Consider the following 23561-nt stretch of genomic DNA (forward strand, 5'->3'; position numbering starts at 1 on the left):
AACTTGTGGAACTCCTTACCTGAGGAGGTTGTGAAGGCTAGGACTATAATAGGGTTTAAAAGAGAACTAGATAAATTCATGGAGGTTAAGTCCATTAATGGCTATTAGCCAGGATGGGTAAGGAATGATGTTCCTAGCCTCTGTTTGTCAGAGGATGAAGATGGATTGCAGGAGAGAGATCACTTGATCACTACCTGTTAGGTTCACTCCCTCTGGGGCACGTGGCATTGGTCACTGTTGGCAGACAGGATACTGGTCTGGATGGACCTTTGGTCTGACCCAGTATGGCCATTCTTAAGTTCTTATGAGACCATGTCAGAAGCTACCGGCTTTTTTAATTTAGTTTTTAGAAATGTTAACTACTAATTAAATCAACCGTTTTAGTTACAAAAAATAATGAAAAACCAATTAATGGTGGAAGATGTGTGGTTTTAGGACTCATGGAACTCAGAAATGACTTATTTTTATATCCTGACAAACTGAACCTTCACCGCAGAGTACAGACCAAGTAATCAAATAACTGGGGTGATATGCAGGGATGGTTGATGGCAGAAGCCCTGGGGTGTATGGAGCAGCAGTACAGCATGGGATAGGAGAGATTGCACTCGTGGATCTACTCAGTGCATGGATCTGGTGCGGTAAAGTGCACAACAGACTGGGACTTAATCAGAGCTATATTTTTGCTGTGGTGCTGTGATTTTAAGGAAATCACATATTTTTCACATTTTTTTCTCAAGGAAAAAAATGCAGAAATCATGGAATCATTAGGAACCTGGGCCCAGAGAGCAGCCTTTTGAAATGTGTAAAATGTATAAGGGGCAATCACAACCACAAGTGGCCATTGCTTTCCATTTTAGGGCCCAGTCCTATAATCTGTCCTATATTGACTCCTAGTAACTTCATTGGGAGTTTCACTCACATAACACCAGCAGATTTGGGCTGTAATATATTCCTGTTAGGCATTAGCTTCTTTCCATCTTTTTTAATTTACTACAGTTTCATGGGGTTTCTCTGTATTTCTTTTCCTTAATAGTGGAAATTGTCAATCATGTGCTCCTATCAATGTGTTCCTCTTTGTTTCTGCAGATCATTTGGGTTTTCACCTGCATCCATACATCCATCTTATACACACAGATTCACTTCCTAATGTTATAGATTCCTCCTGAAGTGTCCTTTGTCTCCAATGTTTGTTTATTAACATAGGGGAATAGATTTCAAAATACAGGAGTACAAAAGGTTAGTTATAAATTAGAGTGCAGAAATTCCAATAACTTCAGAATAATGTATAGAATACCCCAACTGCAAGGCTAATGGGCATTCAGTTTGCGATATACTATAAACTCTCCTTTTTTGTCTTTCAAGTTTAAATTGCATAACTTGCTGACGAACAGCCCTCTGACCCTTGCTGCTTGAGGTATTCTGTAGTTAATGGAGATTTCTTTCTCTAATTCACAGTTAGACTGTTAAGGAAAGGCTTTGAAGCTGGGGAACAGCAGTGGTGAGTGATGCTTCCAGCTGCATATTTTGAGCATTATAGAAGATATATATGGATTTGTTGTCTGAAAAAGAGAGAAGGACTGTGTCATATACAAAATTCCTTCATTTAGTCTTCAGACGCCACTTTTGTAGATGTGATAGTTGGCTGCCCCCATCCTTTATCTTTTCTAGAAGAAAGGAGCTTCACTGATTTCTTTTCAGTACAAGCCAAATGCTTTCCAAATGTCAGACTGCTGAAGTGCAAGGCATGGAGCTGGTCTTTGGAGGGAATGAACCATAGAATCTTAGGGTACGTCTACACTGCATGATTATTTCGAATTAGCTTAAACCGATATTACAAAACAGATCTAATATCAGTAGCGCACGTCCCAGTGGATCCCGAATCGTTGGTTTTGGTCTGTCAGTTACTCGATTTCGTCGGGCCTGTGGTAGTGTTCCCAGCTCTCCTAGTTCCCAATTCGCTGTTGAGACGCAACGCCTGTGGCCAGCACACCCTGCACCGCGGTGCTGCTGGGTCAGCCTACCCCTCCCTTTGGAAGGCACGACAACCTGTTGCGCCTTTTTCGGGGTGAATGATCCAACGCCTGCCAGCAATCTTTCTTTTTTTACGTGTGTTGGAATTAACTGCAGGAGCTGTTCCTCTGACCACGCCACACTGGTTTCGAACCTACAGGCTTTGGGCTCAGCCAAGCATGCATAATTTAGAGACTCTGTGGACTGTGGATGCTGGCGTCCTCAGCTACCCCTCCCTCCTTCTTGGCGTCCTTTTGAGTCTCTGCTGGTCCTGTTACGATTGTCACCCACTGTTATCCGGATTTTGATTCAACCTTGCATTTTGTTCTTTAACGGAGCTGACACCGATTTTGTCTCCCCCTAAGCGATCCGACTGTATCTCCGTACGGTCTATGCTGGAGCTCTTTTTCGATCTCTCAATGGCCTTGCGCTGCTAATCCCAGCCGCCACGCTGGCAGCGGAATGTATTCAAAAGTTCCGGGCTTTCCGTTACCTGCCCGCGGATCGGGTTAGATTGCTGCACAGAGCGGTCTAGTTGCTGCACTCTGGAGGCCGCCGCGGAGCCAACGCTCGATTCCTTCACCAATGCCTAATTCCGGTTCATACTATGAATTTGCCTACTCTCTTTGGAGGAGTTCGAAACATTTAGCGCGTTTTAATCATATTTAATGACGACGTCGTGTGAACGGATACAGCGTTAAATCGGTATATCGGCCATTAAACCGATTTAAAGTCGCAGTGTAGACCTGGCCTTAATCTCACCCTGCAGATCATGCCGTAGGATAGCACCTTGACAAGGCCGTGCATGCTATGTTGGTATTTACTGAAATTCAAAAGACGCAGACTCTCAGTTTGATCTTTTAATAATTTTAAAACAGAATGCTTTCCCTCTCAGAATCTAGAACCCTTGTCCATGAACTCTTAACAAAAACTTCCAAAACTCCATACTTGTTGAGAGATCTGGTTTTTTTCTGTTTTTGTTTAGTTCGTTACTTTTCCTTCTTAGTGCTTATATAGTGTATGGAGTTAGAAATCCCAAATCTTCATGTGATGCATAAAAACAAAGCAGGAATGTTATCACAGTAAAATGCCCAAGGTCAGAGTTTGCCAACAGGTCTCGCAAAAATAAATGCTCTTGACAATATTGGTTGACAAAATGTATCCAAGGAAATGACTTGATGCCATGTTTTAGTAGCATCCTTATATTGCTTACACAATAAGGATATCTAGAAGGAGCCTTGGCTGGGCAACATTACGATAAGTGTTCTGCACAGGAATATCTGCAAAGTTCTCTCAGCTGCCTCATAAAAGATTGCCCTTCGTCATACATGGAAAGAATAGATGCCTTGATTTTCCCAGGCTGACTAATCAGAATAAAGAAACTGGTACTTGTGTGAAACGACTTTCTTTACAGAGGACAGTCTTGTTAACTATATAAACTGGTGGAGTACTGGCCATTTTTCTGTGGAAGCCTATCGCTGCTTCTGATTACTGGACCTGGTGCTATTGGTTCATTTGGTAGCAGGTGCAAGGGTAGATGTGGTTTTTTGTCTGAACTTACTGATTATGAATAGTTCCTGGTCTATTAAACAATCCCATTTGAGAATTTGCCTCCACGTGAGTGTCTCTTATTTTGGTAAAAGTTTCTCACATTAAATATTATACAGTAATTCTGCATTGCTTTTTCAGTTATTTGTCTGCTTCGCCATAGTTATAAGCAGGGCCGGCTCCAGGCCCCAACATGCCAAGCGCGTGCTTGGGGCGGCATGCCGCGGGGGGCGCTCTGCCGGTTGTCAGGAGGGCGGCAGGCGGTTCGGGTGGACCTCCCGCAGTCATGCCTGCGGAGGGTCCGCTGGTCCCGCGGCTCCGGTGGAGTATCCGCAGGCACGCCTGCAGGAGGTCCACCGGAGCCGCAGGACCAGCAGACCCTCCACAACCATGTCTGCGGGAGATCCACCAGAGCTGTGGGACCGGCGAGCGGCAGAGCACCCCCCGGGCCTGCCGCCATGCTTGGGGCGGCAAAATGGCTAGAGCCGGCCCTGGTTATAAGGAGCTTGAATTAAATGCTACTCGAAGCAATTTTCCTGATCTCAGTAAAGAATCTTTATAAGATTAAAGCTTAAGAAAATACTTTTCAGCATCAGAGGGGTAAACGTGTTAGTCTGGATCTGTAAAAGCAGCAGAGAATCCTGTGGCACCTTATAGACTAACAGACGTTTTGGAGCATGAGCTTTCATGGGTGAATACCCACTTCGTCACATGCATCTGACAAAGTGGATATTCACCCACGAAAGCTCATGCTCCAAAACGTCTGTTAGTCTAGAAGGTGCCACAGGATTCTCTGCTGCTTTTACTTTTCAGCAGAATGTTTCAGCCGTTGCAAACATGAAATCTGCTCCATGAAAAAGGCGGAGTGGGATTTCAAAACCAAAATGTATCATTTTCAATAGGTTATCAATATACATAGACTATTAAGTACTAAATTTTCCATAAACCAGCAAAATCTCTTGGTAGTCATTTTTTTGGAAAGAACAAATATACAGTTGTTTTGTTTATGCTTAGAATCTATATAGTATACCTATGTGGGATTTATTTTTATTTTTTTAATCCAAAGACTTTCTTTATAGGGCCAATGCAAATGTGCAAAGAACCCAACATTATGAATTTAGTTTCTTTAGAAATTTCTGGGAGAGAACACTCCCTGCTTTTGTTACACTGGCTTTGTGCCTCTGATGGTAACCATGACCAGCATTTCAGAGGAACCTGATTGGGGCATGATATAACAGCTGTTGGTTTTAGCCTAGAAGAAGGAAAGGGAGAGACTCAGCAAACTTTCTCCTACTCATTCACTCATCTGTGATTTCTCCCTGTTCAGACAGTTGTGTCCTGTGTTCCTTTTTAGCTCCATTTCTTTTGTCTCCCTCCCAAAGGTATTGAATGTGACCCCACACACACACACCCTCAATAATCGGAACAATTTTTCAGTCACTATTTCCTAACCTCTCTTTAGAGTACTTCTGATTGTTAATATCTCTTCTTAACACCTGGGTGTCCCACAACAGCTCTTCTTTGTTTTATGATTGTTGTCACCCACTGAACACTGAGGAAACAGTACTGACCAAAAGGGTAACCTTAAACATACCTAGAAAGATAGAATCATTTGGAACTTTATATCAGAATGTCATGGGCTGGTGATCAGCAGCTTGTGAAGAGAGAATTTCTATTTCATCAGATTCCTCTAGGTTCCATAATATAGTTGCAGAGGGATTGAGTTGACTTGTTTGAAAATTGAAAGCAAAAATACCTCAAAAATTGGCTAGAGATGTTCATTTTTCCTTCATGCATCATTTAAAATGATGCAATCCTAGGTCATAGAGTCCTGGCAAGGTCAGCTAACTATAGTTGTAGATTACCCAAATTACAAAGGGTAACACACAGTGTTACATCACTGAAAACAACAATTACCTCTACAATATAGCAAATGATAAATTTTGGGGCTATTTGCTGATTTGTATTCACCAGGTAAGCCTCTCTGGGTGAAATTCACCCCTCTGCCCACACAAGGCTCAGTGGATCACATAAGGCCCACTAAAACTCATGTTCAAAGCTTAAGCAGTGCATAAAGCCTCTATACTTGGATAAATTTCACCCTTTGAATTGGAGAGGTTTGCCTAGAGAATGTTCCACAGAGATGATGTTTTTGTCTTTGCAGAAAATAAGTTTGCTGCTGCTGCAGCTGAAATTAAGAAAGCAGAGGTTGAGCACTTATTGCCCAAGGAGTCTGACAGTCCCAGGGCCATACGTGTTTCCTTTTCTGAAATAAACGCCATCATGGGGATTATCATGCTGGCCAGAAATAAGGCACCCTCAAATAAGTTTGTACCTTAAGTGTAGGATCAGCAGGTAGTAGTTATCTAGGTTTTTATTGATGGAGATTGGGTAGAGATTGCTTTCAAAATCTAAAGCCATCAGAGGACTAAGGGATTTCAGAGTGGCCCTTGGATGGCAGGTATGACTCAGAGAAGTGGCACAAGGACCCCAACAGAATGCTGAATGAACTTGATGGATATTTGTACACCTCTTTCCCGTGTTGGGACTGGGCCTTGCCTAGTTTATGGCCAGACTAGAAGGTAATTTTACGGGGTTGAAAAAATGCTGTCTACAGTTCACTTACTTTCTGATCTAAGTTATATTCAGGTCTGAGTTTGAATCAACAATATCCTGGTATTGATTATCATTATTTATCACTTTACAATGCCAAGCGATGTGGTAGGCACCTCCCAGCATTTACAGAAGACATAACCCCTGCCTTGAGGATATTACGGGTCAATAGCTGACATGATACAACAAGTGGGGATTGCAACCAATAGGTGGTATGGGGTGCTGTGTGGGTTATAGCAACAAGATTACACAGTTACCAAGATTAGTCTTTCTCCCATGCTGATTCAGTCATCAGGTTGGGTTTTTTAATATTAGCTGATATGATAATAAATTGTTGGCTCACATGTGGGCATTTTAGCAGAATTGAGTCTTCAGGAGGTATTTGAATGAGGATTGTTTAGCAGCTTGGCAGACTAGAAGAAGGAGAGTATTTTCACTAATGTTTGTGAAACCATCAACTTTATCCACTAGTACATGTAAGACAGATATACTGTGGGTAGAGCCCGCCTGGGATGTAGATGGGGGTTGGAGGCCAGGGCACTTTTTGTTGCCCCTGGATCTTTTGTGGGGAGGCTCCTGGCAAGTGTGGCTCCCCTGGCTCTGAAGCTGCTGCAGCTTAAACCGCTTGCAGGAAGGGCCAGGGACATACAGGCCCAGTGTTTTGAGGGTTGTACGGGAAGGATCCACCCTCAGGCACTTGCCTGGGGAGTGGTCTCCTCCCCCATTCTTTTCAGCCTGATGCAACAGAAAGGTATCAGTTCTATTGCATTGGGGGGGCACTCTCTGCATCCACAGAGACAGTGTGGGATTTGTCCCTGAATGCGCTTAGAAAGCAAACATGGTTACTTCTAAATACAAGAACCAGATTCTGCTATCCTTGTTCATACTGAATAGCACTTACCTCCACCACTCACTGGGCCTAGTTACGGAGGAAGATGCTACTTAGTGTGAGTAAGGATATCAGACTCTGACCATGTGAAAGAATCTGCTTGTCATGTAAGTGCCCCCTGCTGGCCAAACATGGCTCTGCTGAACCTGCCTCAGTTTCCCCTTTACTCATGGGCTCCTTTCAAAGTCCACACTGTCCAGATATTAAAAACATTTCCCTGCTGAGATTCAGTTTATAATAATAGGAGATATACCCATCTCCTAGAACTGGAAGGGACCTTGAAAGGTTATTGAGTCCAGCCCCCTGCCTTGACTGGTAGGACCAAGTACTGATTTTTGCCCCAGCTCCCTAAGTGGCCCCCTCAAGGTTTGAACTCACAACTCTGGGTTTAGCAGGCCAGTGCTCAAACCACTGAGCTATCCCTCTCCCCTGTATTAAGGCCTGTACAAAGTCTTTCAAAGAGTATGAAGTCTTCATTCCAGTTCCATTTGGACTTAGTCCCTCACGCCTAAATGTCTGTCCTCTCTTTAAAATTCATTTCTTCACCTCATTCCCAAACTGGGCACAGCCCTTCTTCCCTGAGGATCTGTCTTCCCTTCAGAGTTCCAACACTCTTCTGCTCCAGTTCCTGCAGGTCTGGCTTCCTGCTCTTATAGCACCTCTTGCCTGGAGTTTGGCCTTCTCCACAGATCTTCCCTGCTAGTGTCTTCCCCTTGCTGACTCATGGCCCTGCAGGAGGCTTTTAACTCCCTGCAGTGTCTGCACACCTCTGCCAACAACCACCTGCAACTGTCTCCGCCTTTGAAAGACCCAGATGCCTTCCCTTCAGCCTAATTGGGCAGTAAGTAATCAGTCCAGCTGCATTGGACCCTGCTTGCTCATAAAGGGGCCAGTCACCTGTGACAGGCCCCAAAATATAATCACTGAATTGTTCACTACTTCTGGAATTGGTTGGTTGGTTTATCTGGAGTTGGGCTGGATTTTACTTTCTGTTGTTTTTTATTAGCTAAGAAAAATAATCTATAAAAATTAACATCTCCTCCATAGAACAGAGTTGTGAAAAGACAGCTGCAAAACCAGAAATGTTCTAATGTTGTACAACATGCCTAGTGTGGGAGGGTTTTCTGGATTTGTTTTATTTTTATTGATTGTATTTTATTTTTTAGTACAGTATGTTTTTATCATGTGATTCAAGAGCAGTAATTAGCAGAAACTTGCCATCCCTGCAGATGCCAGGATTACAGGATGACATACTCTCGCAAAATGACAGCATAAACTGATATTTTTAGAACAGCCTGCATCAGTTGGTCTCCCCAATGCTTTCCTCTTTGTATCAACAGCATTAGGATTTCATTACTGAATGAGTCTTTGCAAATTTTCTTTTTCCTGTGAATGAGCTGTAGTGATTGTTTAGAACTGCAGGTTAGCATTTGTTCTGAAATGTCCTACTGCGTAATAACTGTGATAGTTACTGGTTGATTTCTTTTTAAAGAACATTGTGCCTTTTTTTAAACAATCTTTTAAAAACCACAATTTTTTTTTAAAGAGTCAAGCACATAGAGGTTCATTTTCGAAACAGAGTCATCCAACCGAGTTAAGGCCAAGAGCGGTCTGTTTTTAAAAAAAACACTTTTTCATGTGAAGTCTGTGCTTGATTAAGGTGATGAATTGACAGTTCTGGAGGCTGCTGTTCATTATGTTCACAGACAGGTACAGCACAGAGGGCAGCAGTTCAAGCTTCCTCACACAGATGCTACAATAGTGAATGCCATGAGAAAGCCTATAAATTGTGCCCTCAGTCTCCAGGAGCATTTAATCCTTGGTCTTTCTACAGAGATGGCCAGCTAGGGTGGCAGTTGTTGTGAGGTGCGTGGGGTGGACATCTGTTGAGTGATAATTGGACTGAGAGCACTAAAATCATTTCACAGAGGTCATGGCGTAGCCCTGAAGGTCTGAGATCAGTTTCAAGAAAGAAGCCTTTCCAGATTATTCTAGAAAAAACAGTGGGTGTTAATGCACATTTTCATTCTAGGTTAATGTTTTCTCCTGTCTTTTTTCTTATCTTGCTTTGTTTCAAAATTCTTCTTTTTCTGATTTTCACAGAAAAGTCATTGATCTCAAGAAGAGCTAGAGAAATTTGATGTAGTGGGAGAACCTCCTCTCTGTCGCATTTCCTTTTGAGTTTCTGCCCCTATGGAACTTATGGTAGAGGAATGGAACAATCCCATCTATCACTTCTATAGGGTGTGCCTTCCTTTTAGTGATTTTTGCTTGGCTTATTGACCTGTCATTTTCAATTAACTTCAGCAGAAAATGGGAAATTTGTATGGCAGGAAGGATCATTTTAAAGAGATGCTCACTACCCTAATCTGACAGAGGAAAAGCAAGTTATCGGTAAATACATGTGGAGTAATGAAGAGTAGATTTCATGTTTCTATTGCAATATAATCCAGAATTCACTGCCTAGTTCTGCTGTCAGTCAGCAGGATATTTTTACCCTCTCTCACTGCAAAAGTGGCATTAAAATCTTTCCCTCTACTTCAAAGAGGCACTAGGGTACCACTTCCTCTTCCCATTAACACATGTAGCAAGACCTGATCTCTCTCTCATGTTCCAGAGAACATAGGAATTATCTACCATGCCAGCTAGCACACAATGTCTCATACAGGGCATGATTTCACTATCATGCAGGCATATCTAAATCCTCTTCCTCCAGCTAACTAACCTGTTATGTTTGGTCAGCAGCATCGTGCCCTGCAACTGCAGAATGCCAGTAGTGCTGAACATGCAATTTGAAATCCTGACCCAAGTCAGTAGCAAAACTCTCACTGAATTGAGTGGTGCCAGGATTTCACCCATGGTTGATACCACTGCTCTTGCCCGTATAGCTCTGTGGGGGAAAGGCATAGGCCTTGGCTACGCTGGTGCTTTACAGCGTTGCAACTTTCTCGCTCGGGGTGTGAAAAAACACCCCCCTGAGCGCTGCAAGATACAGCGCTGTCAAGCGCCAGTGTAAACAGTGCCGCAGCGCTGGGAGCATGCTCCCAGCGCTGCAAGCTAAACCCCATCAGGATGTGGAGTATGTGCAGTGCTGGGAGAGCTCTCTCCCAGCGCTGGCACTGCGACCACACTCGCACTTCAAAGTGCTGCCGCGGCAGCGCTTTGAAGTTTCACGTGTAGCCATACCCATAGTTCTGCCCGTCGAATTGTAAGATCAGAGGCTTTTCGGATATTGTAGAGACATAACGTCTTGTACTTAAACCTTTTTGAACAGGCCAGTATAGAAGATTAAATACTGGTGTATGTCTCTACGAAACAATTAAATATATTACAGTACTTCTGCTGGAATGCAAACAGAACTGCATATTGATGTATCTATTTACAAAGTTTTTGTACTGGCCACACTGCAATGATAACTTCATAGTACACCTCTACCCCGATATAACACGACCCGATATAACATGAATTTGGATATAACGCAGTAAAGCAGTGCTCCGGGGGGTGGGCTGTGCACTCCATCGGATCAAAGCAAGTTCGATATAACGCAGTTTCATCTATAATGTGGTAAGATTTTCTTGGCTCCCGAGGACAGCGTTATGTCGGGGTAGAGGTGTAGATATGATCCTGAATTATCTGTAAAGTACTTGATTCTGCTCCTATTCAGATGAATTGCAAAACTCCCACTGAATTGAGTAGTTCAGTATCAGGTCCAAAAATATTATGGAAATCAGAACCAACATTTTGCTTCCATAATTGCTTGCTTCTTTTCCCAACTCTGCCACTCACTAACTGTGTGACCATGGACAAGTCCACTTACCTTATCTCTGTCTCAGTTTCCTCATCTATCAAATGGGTATGTTGATCTTTATCTACTTCAGAGGGTATTGTGAAATCCAGTTAATTAAAAGCACTTTAAAATCCTTATAAGGTGCTGTAAAGGTGCAAAGTATTATTTATTACCTAACTAAAATTAAATTATGAAATACATACAACAGGCCATAATTTCTTCATGATTATTTATTTATCTACAACAGGTTATATATACAAAGCCCTATTGTCTATGAGGGACATGAAAGGAAGGGTCTTCATACACCATGAAGTCCAATATTTAATTATTTTTTCAGTGCAGTGAGTTTCTGCTATGCAAGAATAAGAATTATTATTACAGGAATGACAAGCAGTATCTTCTTCCATAAAGAGAAAAAAAGTAGAATTTCTTTGGTGTGATGTGCCAGAATAATGTGTATTTACTATAGCTCTGGGCAAGTCTTTAATTTCAGAAAGATCCCTCAAGACGATCATATACATAGTTTGGGTCAACATAAAGTAAAAAACAAACAAATCCCTGCATGCACGGCTGAGCACAGCTTCAGAAATGGAGTTACCAAATCCTAGCCTCCTGTGGTGAGACCAGATAAAGTAGTGACTTGGATGTCTTCTTTTGTTTTTTAGTTTGAAAGTGACCTCCTGAATAAGCTTATTTCTGTGCAACATGTTACATTCAGTGAAATACATTTCTGAAATATTAATCCAAACTTTAATTGATGCTTTGATGGTATGTTCTACAATGCTATTGCTTTGGAATAGCAGCAGAAGATAGGGTTACGCTTTCATATTCCACATGCATCTGTAAATACCAACATAGGACCTTCCCAGCTCCCATAGTCCTGTGTTCCACTTAACACTGTCTCCTTAAATTCCTACACTGTTTTTCTTGCTCTCTAAACTGGAAAGAAGCAAAACTGTTACGAGTAAAGTTTCAGGGAAAGAAAACTCACTTGGGTAGGAGTATGCCTGAAGTATCAGGCCCTCTGAAGGAGATCTTTAAAATTGCCACCTATCTTTCTTTCTGGGATTGTCCCAAGTTTGAAGGAGTCGTCCCTTGCAGAACGTTAACAGATCCCAGTATAACTTTCAGATACCATAAAGCATTGCCAAATCAAAATGTTACAACACAGTGTCATTTTGATGCAGTGTGATATGTCAGTGCAATGGCATTATGACACATCATGTCATGACATCGGGATTCCTGATTTTTATTCTGTCAGGCAGACTCATGTAGCAACCCTATGTCATCACAGAGGCCACAGCCACAAAAATTGTCTTCCGTAGTAACTTCAAAATAACTAGTTGGTATTATTTGTCATTGGAACTGTGACTATTAAGGACAGAATGTTAATCTGAAACACACAGAAAAGTATCTCTGGAATAATTCAGAATAAAATTTTACAGCTTTCTTTGAATCTAACACCTTTCCAAAAGAGTAGACAGTGAAAATATATCACCAGTGAGAAAAATAACAAATATGCTCAAATATTTTTCATTTTAAGAACAGTCCAATTATTTTTGATTTGCATAGGAAAGAATTATCTGTAACATCAATGAAGATGGTGCAAACTTTGAGCAAAAGGTTTTGTGGTTTACTGCTTGCTCCCTTTTCCCCAACTCCTTTAAAATTCAGCCTGTAGCCGTTAAAGCAAGCTGTTGCCCCGTGCATGTTTGTCCACCACAAAAAGATTTGAAATCAAAGATTAGTAAAATAAGCTTCCTGTGCTATCATATTTAATAATTGAGTTTCACAAAATGTCAGTGATTCTGTTGCCTTTCCATGCAACAGTAAGACAAGCTCTTTTATTTTGTATCTAGCTACACCAGGGGTCGGCAACCTTTCAGAAGTGGGGGACCGAGTCTTCATTTATTCACTCTGATTTAAGGTTTCGCGTGCCAGTCATACATTTTAATGTTTTTAGAAGATCTTTCTATAAGTCTGCATACAACAATAGTTTAGTTATATATTATAAAGTAAATAAGGTATTTAAAATGTTTAAAAAACTTCATTTAAAATTAAATTAAAATGCAGAGCCCCCCGAGACTGGTAGTCAGGACCCGGGCAGTGTGAGTGCCACTGAAAATCAGCTCGTGTGCCACCGTCGGCACACGTACCATAGGTTGCCTATCCCGAGCTACACAAATGACAGTTATCACCAGAGCAGTATGCAAATGTATCAGAATTCATGGACATATGCCATGAAGAACAGGGGGTTGTTTCAGTGTTTCCCACCACCTCTTCTCTGAGCAGATTACTTAACAAGAATTTATAGTAATGTTCAACTCCCAGCTAGAAATAGATACTGTCTGTAATGGAAACCTATGAGATGTGACATTTTCACAATAAAGGCACCTTAGTTAACCACATACATTAATTAGGAAGTTGTTTCTAGGTTCCCTGGCATAGGAAATGTTAGTCTGTTCCAGTTCCAGGTAGTCTAATTCCAAGATCATAATTATTTCAAGGCCCTTAGAACTCTTCTTTTACAAAAGATTGTATTACTGATTGTTATGGTTACCCTATTGATAAACTCACATCCAGTTTCAGCAGGAGCACATTTGCTGTGCCTTGCACTTGGGGAACATCAGTGCGTCACCTTTCTATTCTAAAGAAGTTTCCAGTGCAGCATAATGAATACCAGTGGGAACCAAAGGGGGAAAGCAGTCTGCATTAGGTAATGCTTTAGAGTTTCCCTCTTGGTGCCTGAGTTGAGATCAGGGCTTGAGGGACTTAATTCCATCTTAATAGTGGTGGAATGATGTTATATAGTGGTAAATTAAATGTTATTGCATACAGGGAAATCCCATCTCAAACAGCCAGGTCACAAAGAGTACAAAGAGTTCATAACCTGTGAGGAGCAAGCTGAGGTGAATAAAACAAGTGGAGGAGGGGGCAAAATGAAAGGACTGTGCATTGCCACACAAGTTAAATAAACTGAAAATATTGAAGCATTTGATTGATTGATTACCTTGTACATTTACCTTGTGGAATTAATAGAGCCATCATCTATGATTCAAAATGTTAATTGCGTATTATAGAACAGAAAATAGCCTTGAGCTGTCTATAGTCAAAATGAATTTATAGTCGGTGATTTTAAAAAAATGGCCACTATTTTTAAAATATTGCTTGCATGCGCGTGCACACATACGCATTCCCGTTTGGTACAGGTTACACACCACTGTGGAAAAAGTCCAGTGGCCCTCTTCTTTACTGTGGACTTCTGTGTACAGTGGGCCAAAATCAGAGCTATCATTAGCAAAACTGCTACATCTGCTTACACTGGCTCTGAATTTAGTACAGGTGTGTGTGCGTGTTACAGAGTTGTTGGTATTAACTCCGTAGGCAAGGGTGCACTGAGGTTTACACTAACAGTGAGAATGAAATCCCTCAGTGTCACACTTTACCGGTTCAATTTAGTCTCCAGATTTGGTACAGAAACTCTTCAAAGGATCATTGAATTTTCTGTTTGCATAGGGAAACATTCAGATATGCTCCCTACTGGAAATTCTGCCAAACCCATGGAACTAGGGAACCCACCTACCCATAGAAATCAGAGAATTGTCTGGGCTGCGCAGGAGTCCAGGGAGTCAGCTAAGATTTCTGCTACTCAGACCCACTACTCACCCGCCTACATGGATTCCCCATCCCTGCCACAAAAGCCAGCCAATTTCTAACCTTCTCTTCAGCTCCCTCTACACCTGCCCTATCTCCATTAGACTTTTTTTTTTTTGCATTGGTTACATCTGTTCACACTTCAGCTTTAATTATTCCTCTTGCCCTGTCTCCATTAGTAATAAGGACTGGGAAATGGTGTGGACGGGACAGCTACTGGTGCCTCAATTGAAGATCGACCAACTTGTCTTCAGAGTCTGTATCTCTGTAGCAAACTTCTGTGGTCCTCCAGGTGGGGTCGCACCCTGACTGACTGACTGGAATCAGACTGGAACACTGTTGAGAAGAGGGCTAGGACTTCCCAGTGATGCGGGGGGTGGGGTGAAAGGTAAAGAAAGCCTATTGGTGTAGTTACAGTTGAGTAGGAGAACTGATCAGCAGAGGGGTGGATGGACTGTTGAATGATGAAACTGCCTATTTCCCTGCGTTTTAGTGATGGGATATTGCAGTCTAGCCATCTTAGCTCAAAGCTAACAAAGTTTATCATAGACGAGTCTATGTATATGATAAACTGTAATGGGACAATGTTAAAATCTAAAGGTTATGAATTTAACCTACTTCTTTCTTTTTGCTAGTGACAATCCAGACAGATGCTACCTTAGCTGCATATTTCTCTTATTTAACACTGTATCTTTGCTAAGCCTCATTCTAGCTATTCTTTATATTGTCCAGGATATTGTTGGTAGTCTCCAAAGAGTATTTGATGGTGCAAATTTAAAAAATTAGGTATGTGATTGTCTATACTTCATATTTTCGCTTTTGTTCCTACTCTTTCTCAATACAATTTTGAAATATTTTTTCATGTAAATGCTGAGTAATTTACTCAAGACTCGATTCAGTAGTATGCTTAAGTACATGCTTAACTTTTCAAGTATGTGAATAGTCCCTTTTGAAGTCAGTGGGACTTTTTACATATGCTTAAATGCTCTACTAAATAGGGAACTTGATGCTGAGGAGTGAGTCTTTTCCCTGTAATGAATTAGCATTTACAGAAGGCGATGGCTTCCAGCCCCACCAATACCAAGGAATGAATGAAAAGTGTGAGTGATGAGACCAAAAAGGGTGTGTGCTTCTTATGCTATATAAACCACTGCCCAGATTATATTGTGAGATACTGGACCTGGATCACTTTCATCAAATGACCTTTTGTTATGGCATCATCGCACATTTACTAAATGGAATCCCTGCTAGCCAGCCAAATTACTGAATGGCAGACATTAATTTACTCTTTAGAAGTGAAAAAATCAATATGTTTATCCATGCAGAAATCCTTTTATTCATCAAATATAGTCTACCTTAAAAATACATTATTAAGGATAAAGCCAAATTTTGATTGAGTGAAACAATAATTCATCTGCTTTCCAAGGCATTCAGAATGAAGTGCTCCTATAATGGTACAGGGAGCAGCTGTCGTTCTCTTGCTCCAGTAACCAAGAGGCAGAATTAAATTTCTGTCAGTCATTTGGTAGTATAGGAATAGGTCATTTTAGTAAAATGTTATTATAGGATCAGTGTCTGGCCACTTAGAGGGTGGAGACTTAATATTCTAGCAGCCAGCAACAGTCACTGGATGACAACATTCTAATTCACTGGTAGATCTTCTTTATGTTTTTATTCACCCTGGAAATAAGGAACATAGCCGAACTAGATCAGACAAGATCAGATCAGTGATCCATCTAGTCCATTCTCCTGCCTGACAGTGACCAAGACCAGATGGTTCAGAAGGGGAAAAGATTTCCTTTTATCAGTTTTCATTTTGTTGCCTTTCAGTTTCATTAAATGCCCCATTGTTCTTTTATTACATAAAACACTAAATAATTTGTGTCATTTATGCTTGGGGATTAGCCCTGCATATACAGTACAGCAGCTCCAACACTGGGGGAACGTAGAGGTGAGCATTATGCTACCTTGCACACCCCAACTTGCTCTGTGTGCTCCTCAGCTGTAGCCGAGGATGTGACCCTTAATGTTTTTGATTAACACTGAATTTGTAGGGGCCTTACCTGTTGGTCTAGTGGTGGCACGTTGTGCCATGTGGGAGGTCGGAGGTCAGGGCCTGAGCTTTTAGTTCATTGCTCCTTGCAGCAGCAGAGGCCAGAAGTACAGATAAAGCAGCACCCTCAATCCCAGGGAGGAAGGGAGCAACTTGTGTTTATCTTTGGCAGCATCCTCTAGCTCAGTGGTTCTCAAACTTTTTTTCCACAGACCACTTGAGAATTGCTGAGGGTCTCAGCGGACCACTTAATGATCTTTCCAAATGTTGTTTGTACCGTTAGCACTTTCAGCTAGAGCTTTATAGTTAGCTATATTTACAAAAACTTAATAATAATTAACATTTTTGGTTCTACAAATAAAAGCACACAACTCATATTTTAATACGAGGAGTCTTCCTTTTCTAATGCGATGGATGTGCCCTCTCTCCCCTGACGTGGCAGCCCCCGAGCTGGGGCTGGGAAGGAGGGACATCTCTCCCTGGCAGCTGCAGCCCTGGAGCTGGGGAAAGTCGCCTTTTTCTCTGGCCGCCGCAGCCTTGCACATCCCAAATTCCCCCCACCCCCTCTTCTCAACCCACTGCCCCCTCCCACCTACCCCCTATTTTCCCCAAGGCCACCACTTGACCTTACATGTGCGTTTTCTCCAGGATCCAGGCACCCAATTAGTGGAGCCATGCCTGCGCGGCTCCACTAATTAGGTGGGTGGCCCTTCATTCTCTTGTGTGCGGCCGCCTAGGCGTGCACCTTAGAGGGAACTATCCACAGGTCACCTGAATGGAGCTTGCGGACCACAGTTTGAGACCCTCTGCTCTAGCTGATGCCTGTAGTGGTATTTACTGTCTGACTCAGACAGAAGTTGTGTTCAGCCCTTTGGTGTTGTTGAGAAGGCTCACAAGGGATAGTAGAGAGGAATGGGTAGGCTCTGGTGGATCCTTCCACCAACCATCCAGAAATACATTGAATTTGTAGCCGCTGTATTAGGTTGCCTGCAGTGTTGTTGTAGCCATGTTGGTCCCAGGATGGTAGAGAGACCTAGTGGGTGAGGTAATCTCTTTTATTGGGCCAAATTCTGCTGGTAAAAGTTACCTCACCCACCTTGTCTCCTGATTAGGTTTCTGTTATTCAGACCTGATCCATGGTGTTCTTTAATTAAGGGGGGTTGTTTAGTTTTTGGGCGCCACTAAACCTGTAAACAATTGCATATTAATCTTTCCGTGCCGGAAGCCAGCACTAGCTTGATGCTCAGGGCTGTTGTACAGTGCACCATGTTTCCAGCAGGAGAGTGTTAATCTTGCTGGTTCCAAAGGGTTATGTTGTCTGTTGATTTCAGGTAGGTTATTTTTTACACCTAATAATCTCATTTTCTTTTCTTTTGTTCCTTCTTCCTCTCCAGGCCCTTAAACTGACACGAGACCTAAAGAGAGAACCCTTTGCCAAATCTGCTGTCAGCAAGTGGACAGTGATACCGTTTACAGCTTATGATCTTTGTGAACCCTGCATTATTTTCCTAATGAAGCAGAGACTGTTAATGGGCCCCTTACCCAAGCGAAGAGCCTCCTTTTTCGGAATTGAACTCGTTCTAAAGTATGCAAAATCTTCCTTTTATGGGATGGTCAAGCACCTACTGTGGAGACAATGTTCATCACCATCCTGTTGAGAACACACTGTGTAGCCTTTACCATAGTTTATTTGTCAATGAGTATGTGGTGTTTCAATATATTAATGGTTTATGGTTTATTTTAATTTGGCTTCTATTTTGGGGAGTTTCCCCATCTCACCCCTCTAACCTTCAGTTTGTTTGTTTTTTTAAAGATGTTTTAACCATTTTCTCTTTCTCTCCTGGTGCATCTGAAATACAGTGTATGCACAATGAAAGGCTATACTAATTACCATTACCCAACATAGCTTCAGACATCAGCACTACCTGAGTATGTAGCATTCCTTACACCAAGCAACTGACTGAAGTCCAGAGAGAGGTGGCTTGTGGGTTTTGTTTGTTTGTTTTTTGACTTTTTTTTTTTTCAAATCTTTTCTTCAGTTTAATGGTACATACCTTGTTTTTCATACACATCAAACCAGAGTTGATTACATAACAGGAGAAACTAGCAAGGTTGCTAGTTGCCAGTCCTGTCCAGTGTTTGTAAGGATTGAGTGAGGGTGCCATTTCATAGTGTTTACTGATTCAGCACCTGATTTGATTTGATCAATCTCATCTATTGCATTTTGTTAGCAAAGCTGCCCTAATGATTGCAGTGAATAGAATTAGTCTGTCTCAGCAGTTTGGAAACTGGTTGATCTTAAAACAAGTAATAAGATAAGCAGTCCACCCAACACAAGTTGAATGTAACCACTTGTAAGGATATGGTTTGAAAAGGAAAGGGAAGTAAAATATATGACATTGCAGAAAAGATAACTTACAGTATATGCATCAGCAGTGACTTAGAGTAGAGTCATCCGAAGTTCAAATGCAGATGACTGCAGGGTAAGTTATTACATCAGTGATTTTTCTTACATACATATCCTTGATTATTTTTTCCTTTTCACTATGCGTAATCCAATCTGAAAGAAGAAGCTGTAGAGGGAAAGGCAAGAAAGTAATGCTATACAAACAGCTTTTCATATAAGCTTAGATTGTAATTGGATAAATGACACTGAAAGACAAGGCAGTTTTCTATGTTTTGCTTATATGGGTTTCTTTTGTAAAATGGATAACAATGAATGAATAATAATGAATAAAAGGTATGGTGCTGCTGTATAGATTCTCTCTATAATCTGGAAAGCTTGATTACTTTTTATTACTATTTTTTTTTGTCGGGGGAGAAAGAGGAGGAAACACCAATGGTACATAAGAACTTGGTATGAAGACGCTCTGAATAGGACAGTGTATACATACTTCTCCAAAGTGATATATGAAGACTTTTTTCTTTGCATAAAAGCATTATGCATATAAATATATAAATATATTTTATTATGTACAGAAATGGATCATTATGCATGGATGTTAGGAAAACAAACTAGCATTTTAACCCAAAGTTTCAGTGCATGAGTTCCCACTGACACATGTACCATGCAATGTGGAGTGACTCCCTTTCGCCACCACCACACATGCGCGCATACACACACACAAACTCACACACACACACATTTGTGGGCCCCATCTTGCTCCTTTCTTTCCAGTTCCCTGAAGTAATATTGGTGAAATAACAGCTCCTAGTGTGATGGAAATTTTGTTTTGTATTGTAACCTCCTCATGCTTGTGCTGTTCTGTTTTATAGATGAACCTGTTGATTTCATCCTGCCCTTCACTGAATATGTAAACTCTGTGCAGTTGTGATTATAGTAGACCTGTAGCATATCAAGCAGCTAAGAGTTTATCATTTTCATTAAATGAAACAACATTTTTTTAAATTAAGGTGGTCTATTTATCAATGGCAGGGACTAGTTTATTGTTTTTTTTCAGTATCTTCAGAATTAGTTGATGATTCACATTACTGATCTCCCCATTTGAGGTGATATTTCGGGTAACCAGCTACCCAGTACGACAATGGTATACAGCAGTCATCTGTTTTAGGGGTCAGTTCACTTACAGGAGTCCAGATGCAGGCACCTTTTACCAAAGTTAGTAAAGAGCTTTATTGCCGGCCTTCGCTGTACTCGGTGTGTATAACAGTATCTGTCAGGTTTTTGGTACATCATTAAATGTGAATTAAACTGAGGGTGTTTTTCTTTCTTTGTCTTCTGTGGTATTTTGCTTGCTGGTTGACACTTTTTAATCTTAAAGTCTCACTCTCTGATTAATAGGAGGGCTGTGCACAAGGACTCTGGTACAAAGCAGGCTTTGTGGTTATTTCTGGTGTGACATTTTGTTGAACTATCTATTGTCCACTGGAGGATGGCGTATATCGTGGCGCAGTCGTAGAGCAAGCAGCAGATTCTCCCTTTCACATGGTCTAATTTAAGGCAGGTTACAAATACATAAGTAGTAGAGGATTATGTTACTATCTCTACCTATCAGATATAGCTACTGACTGCACCTTTTTTATTTGGATTTCTTGGAGAAATATTGGACCGACCTGTCTGCTGGTGTAACTTAAGTGGCATAGTGCCAACAGAAAATTTGGCTCACTTTATAGAGTAGAGTAACAAAACATATTGGACCAAATTCTGCTCTCAAGATGATGTAAATCTGGAATAACTGATGGTAGTGAGTTACTACAGATTTACAGCACTCTCTCTCCCTGATGCACAACCCAAGCACTCGGCCTGTGCTCTAGGGATCTTCTTGGGAGCAGGAACAAGGAATCCTCGTCTCCAGGCCACTCCATAGCTGGTACTCCAGATCAGAACAGGAATAGCTTTAGCACTGCCTTGCCTGTGTCCCCCCTCTGCAGCAGGGAATGACCATCAGATCCACAGACCCTGCTCCATCCCCAAATCCCTTCTGGGCAGTACATACTGGAGGTGAGCTCCACGTCTTCAGATATTCAACTCCTGCAGCCCCATGCTGCAGCAGAACTCCTCCTCTTCTTCCACTGCAGGCAGAACCTGCTTGTACCAGTTTTGGAGGACAGGATTTATGCCAGTGACCAGGATCTGCCCAGTCGTTCACAGCTGCACACGAGATAAAGTCCAATGCTGCAGTCTTTACTCAGATGAAATCTCCCATTAAATGGGCTTGCCTGTATAAGGATTGCAGGATCGTGTTTTTAGAGTCATTTGTTAATACCAACAAAGTTCTGTTTTGATGTTAATATTACGGCGACAAAGATGAGTAATTTTATTTTTTCTTGGTACGGAACTAGTACGTCTGATGGAAGGGAAAGACTGCTTGTTTGAACATACTGGGCCAAACTTGTTTACTGCAGTGTTAATGCAGCATGACTCCTATGAGATCAGTGGAGTTATATCAGATTTATAAAATATGGTTCACTTTTTTTAGAAAATGAAGAAAAACCAGTAGGTTCAGAAACATCCAATCAATGGCAGAGAAGTTATAGAATCTTCAAAACAAATCAAAATCAAAGCACAAGCAAATAAGAGGCCTAATCCTGCTCCCACGGAAGTTAATGACAAAAACTCTCATTGGCTTCCACAGTGTAGTTCTGGGCCCCCTAGTGCTGGGGGAAAAACCTGCACTACCAGGGCAGGGATGGACTAGAAAAACCTATTGTTTTTTTCTATCTCTAATTTTGGTGGCCAACATTTTCAAACTTAAATATGTGAACTTAAGCACCTCAGGCTGGAATTTTCAAGGGGCATAAGAGAGTTAGGTGCTTTGCTTTCATTGCTTTTCAGTGGGAGTAGGGTGCCTCACTCATTGAGACCCCTTGGAAAATCCCAGGCCTAAATGTATATGTAGGCACATAAAAAGTTCCCCAATTTCAGAGGTGCAGAATAGTCATATCCCTTAGAGAATCCAGTGGCAGCCACGAGGACCTTTGCAAATCAGATCACTTATTTAGGTACCAAAGTATGGATTCAGGAATCCCATTTTTGAAACTTTGGCCTTTGTTCCAGGAATATTTTTGAGTATTAGCACCCCCACACACGCACACACAAAATCATGCCCAGCAGATAAAGTCTCAGAACACATGCACAGGTTATTGTTTAAATTTTGTGTTTTAAAACATTCTAAAAAGGGTAATGCTTATGCAGTTTAGACAAGTCTGCTTTTATTTAATTTTCTTTGTGAAATATCTTCTCATATGAATAGCTGGTTAATAGGTCAATACCTAACTCCAGGAATATCCGTACTCCTGCTTTACAGAGCTACATGTTAGGACATATATTGCTCTAAAATGATGTCATTGCTTGGCAATCAGTCTCCTATAATTGTTTTAGTACATCATGTACACTGGAAATGCCAGCACGTGTGCCGGAGGACCAGATGTATTTAGTTAATATGAGGGGGGAAACGATTGTATGTTTTGGCTTCACATGTTAAACTTTTTTTAAAAAAAAAAAGTTGCATGATTGGAAAATAATATGTATACAGTATCTGTAAAACTGTTTTATCTGTTTTTGTTTCACCATGCCAAGCCATATACATTGGAAAAATATTAAATCCATAGCCTTTATGCATGGCTGTCTTTACATACTGAAGAATTGAACAGTATATACTTTTAATTTGGGCTTTCTTGCACTTTCATGTTGCATTCTTACTGAGGATTTTGTAAATTAGATTCTGCCCTGGATGAATATACTACCTTACTACACAAAGATTGGAAACATGTTTAATTTTAAAATCTTCCCCTTTCCCAATGAAGTAGAGATGCAGTGCTTACTCCACTTGGTGTTAGTAGATATTGCCTTGTGTATTCCTTTTTAAATTGTAATCTAGTTTGTAAAAGAGATGGTGCCGCATGTAAATAAAGCATAATAGATCTCTACGTTGAATATGCAACTTTTTTTGTTGTTGTTCTATTTTATTACATTTCAGACATTTAAATCTAGAAATCTGGGGGGAAAAATAACTTTTACATTTATCTAAATACAGTTAGGTTTTGTTTGTTTGGTGTGGGGGTTGGGGGTCCAGTTGTTTTACCACCCAACATCGACACTGGTAGTCAGCTTCAAAGCCCATTGAAGTCGATGAGAATGCTTATTTACATAGGCTTCATTGGATCAAGCCTATACTGAAGAAATTATTTAGCCCAAGGGTGAGACATTAAGAAGGATAGGGCATAGCGTTCTCAGTAGCAATCCCTTGGCTCAGGACTATTCATTCCCACCAAAAAAGCAGCTAAACCCAAACCCAGGCACATTTATAAAGTCTCTTATTCCAGTTTTTCCACTGAGTGCAGGCTCTGGGGTCCCTGGGTTCTAATATATATAAAACTAAATCCTGATTTCTGCACCAAAAAAAGTAGCCAAACTTGGTGTAGGAGTATTGCACAGAGATTAGGGAGAAATGGCAGCAAAGCTATTCTGTGGCCACCACAGCAGTCCTGAGGCTGCAGATCATGCTGCTCTTATGCCCCCCCCCAAGAATCAGTATCAGGTAAAC

The 23561-nt window shown here is 41.3% G+C and overlaps 1 protein-coding gene across 1 annotated transcript in view; it reads left to right on the forward strand.

Annotated features, from left to right (window-relative positions):
• The window catches only part of FOXO3 (forkhead box O3), a 148754-nt gene extending 125803 nt beyond the window's left edge, over positions 1-22951 (forward strand). The window contains 1 exon segment of the mRNA XM_032773308.2: positions 17949-22951. The gene's annotated coding sequence lies outside the window, so the exon portion shown is untranslated.
• The last annotated feature ends 610 nt before the right edge of the window (positions 22952-23561 follow it).

Source organism: Chelonoidis abingdonii, chromosome 3, assembly GCF_003597395.2.
Source record: "Chelonoidis abingdonii isolate Lonesome George chromosome 3, CheloAbing_2.0, whole genome shotgun sequence".
NCBI lineage: Eukaryota > Metazoa > Chordata > Testudines > Testudinidae > Chelonoidis > Chelonoidis abingdonii.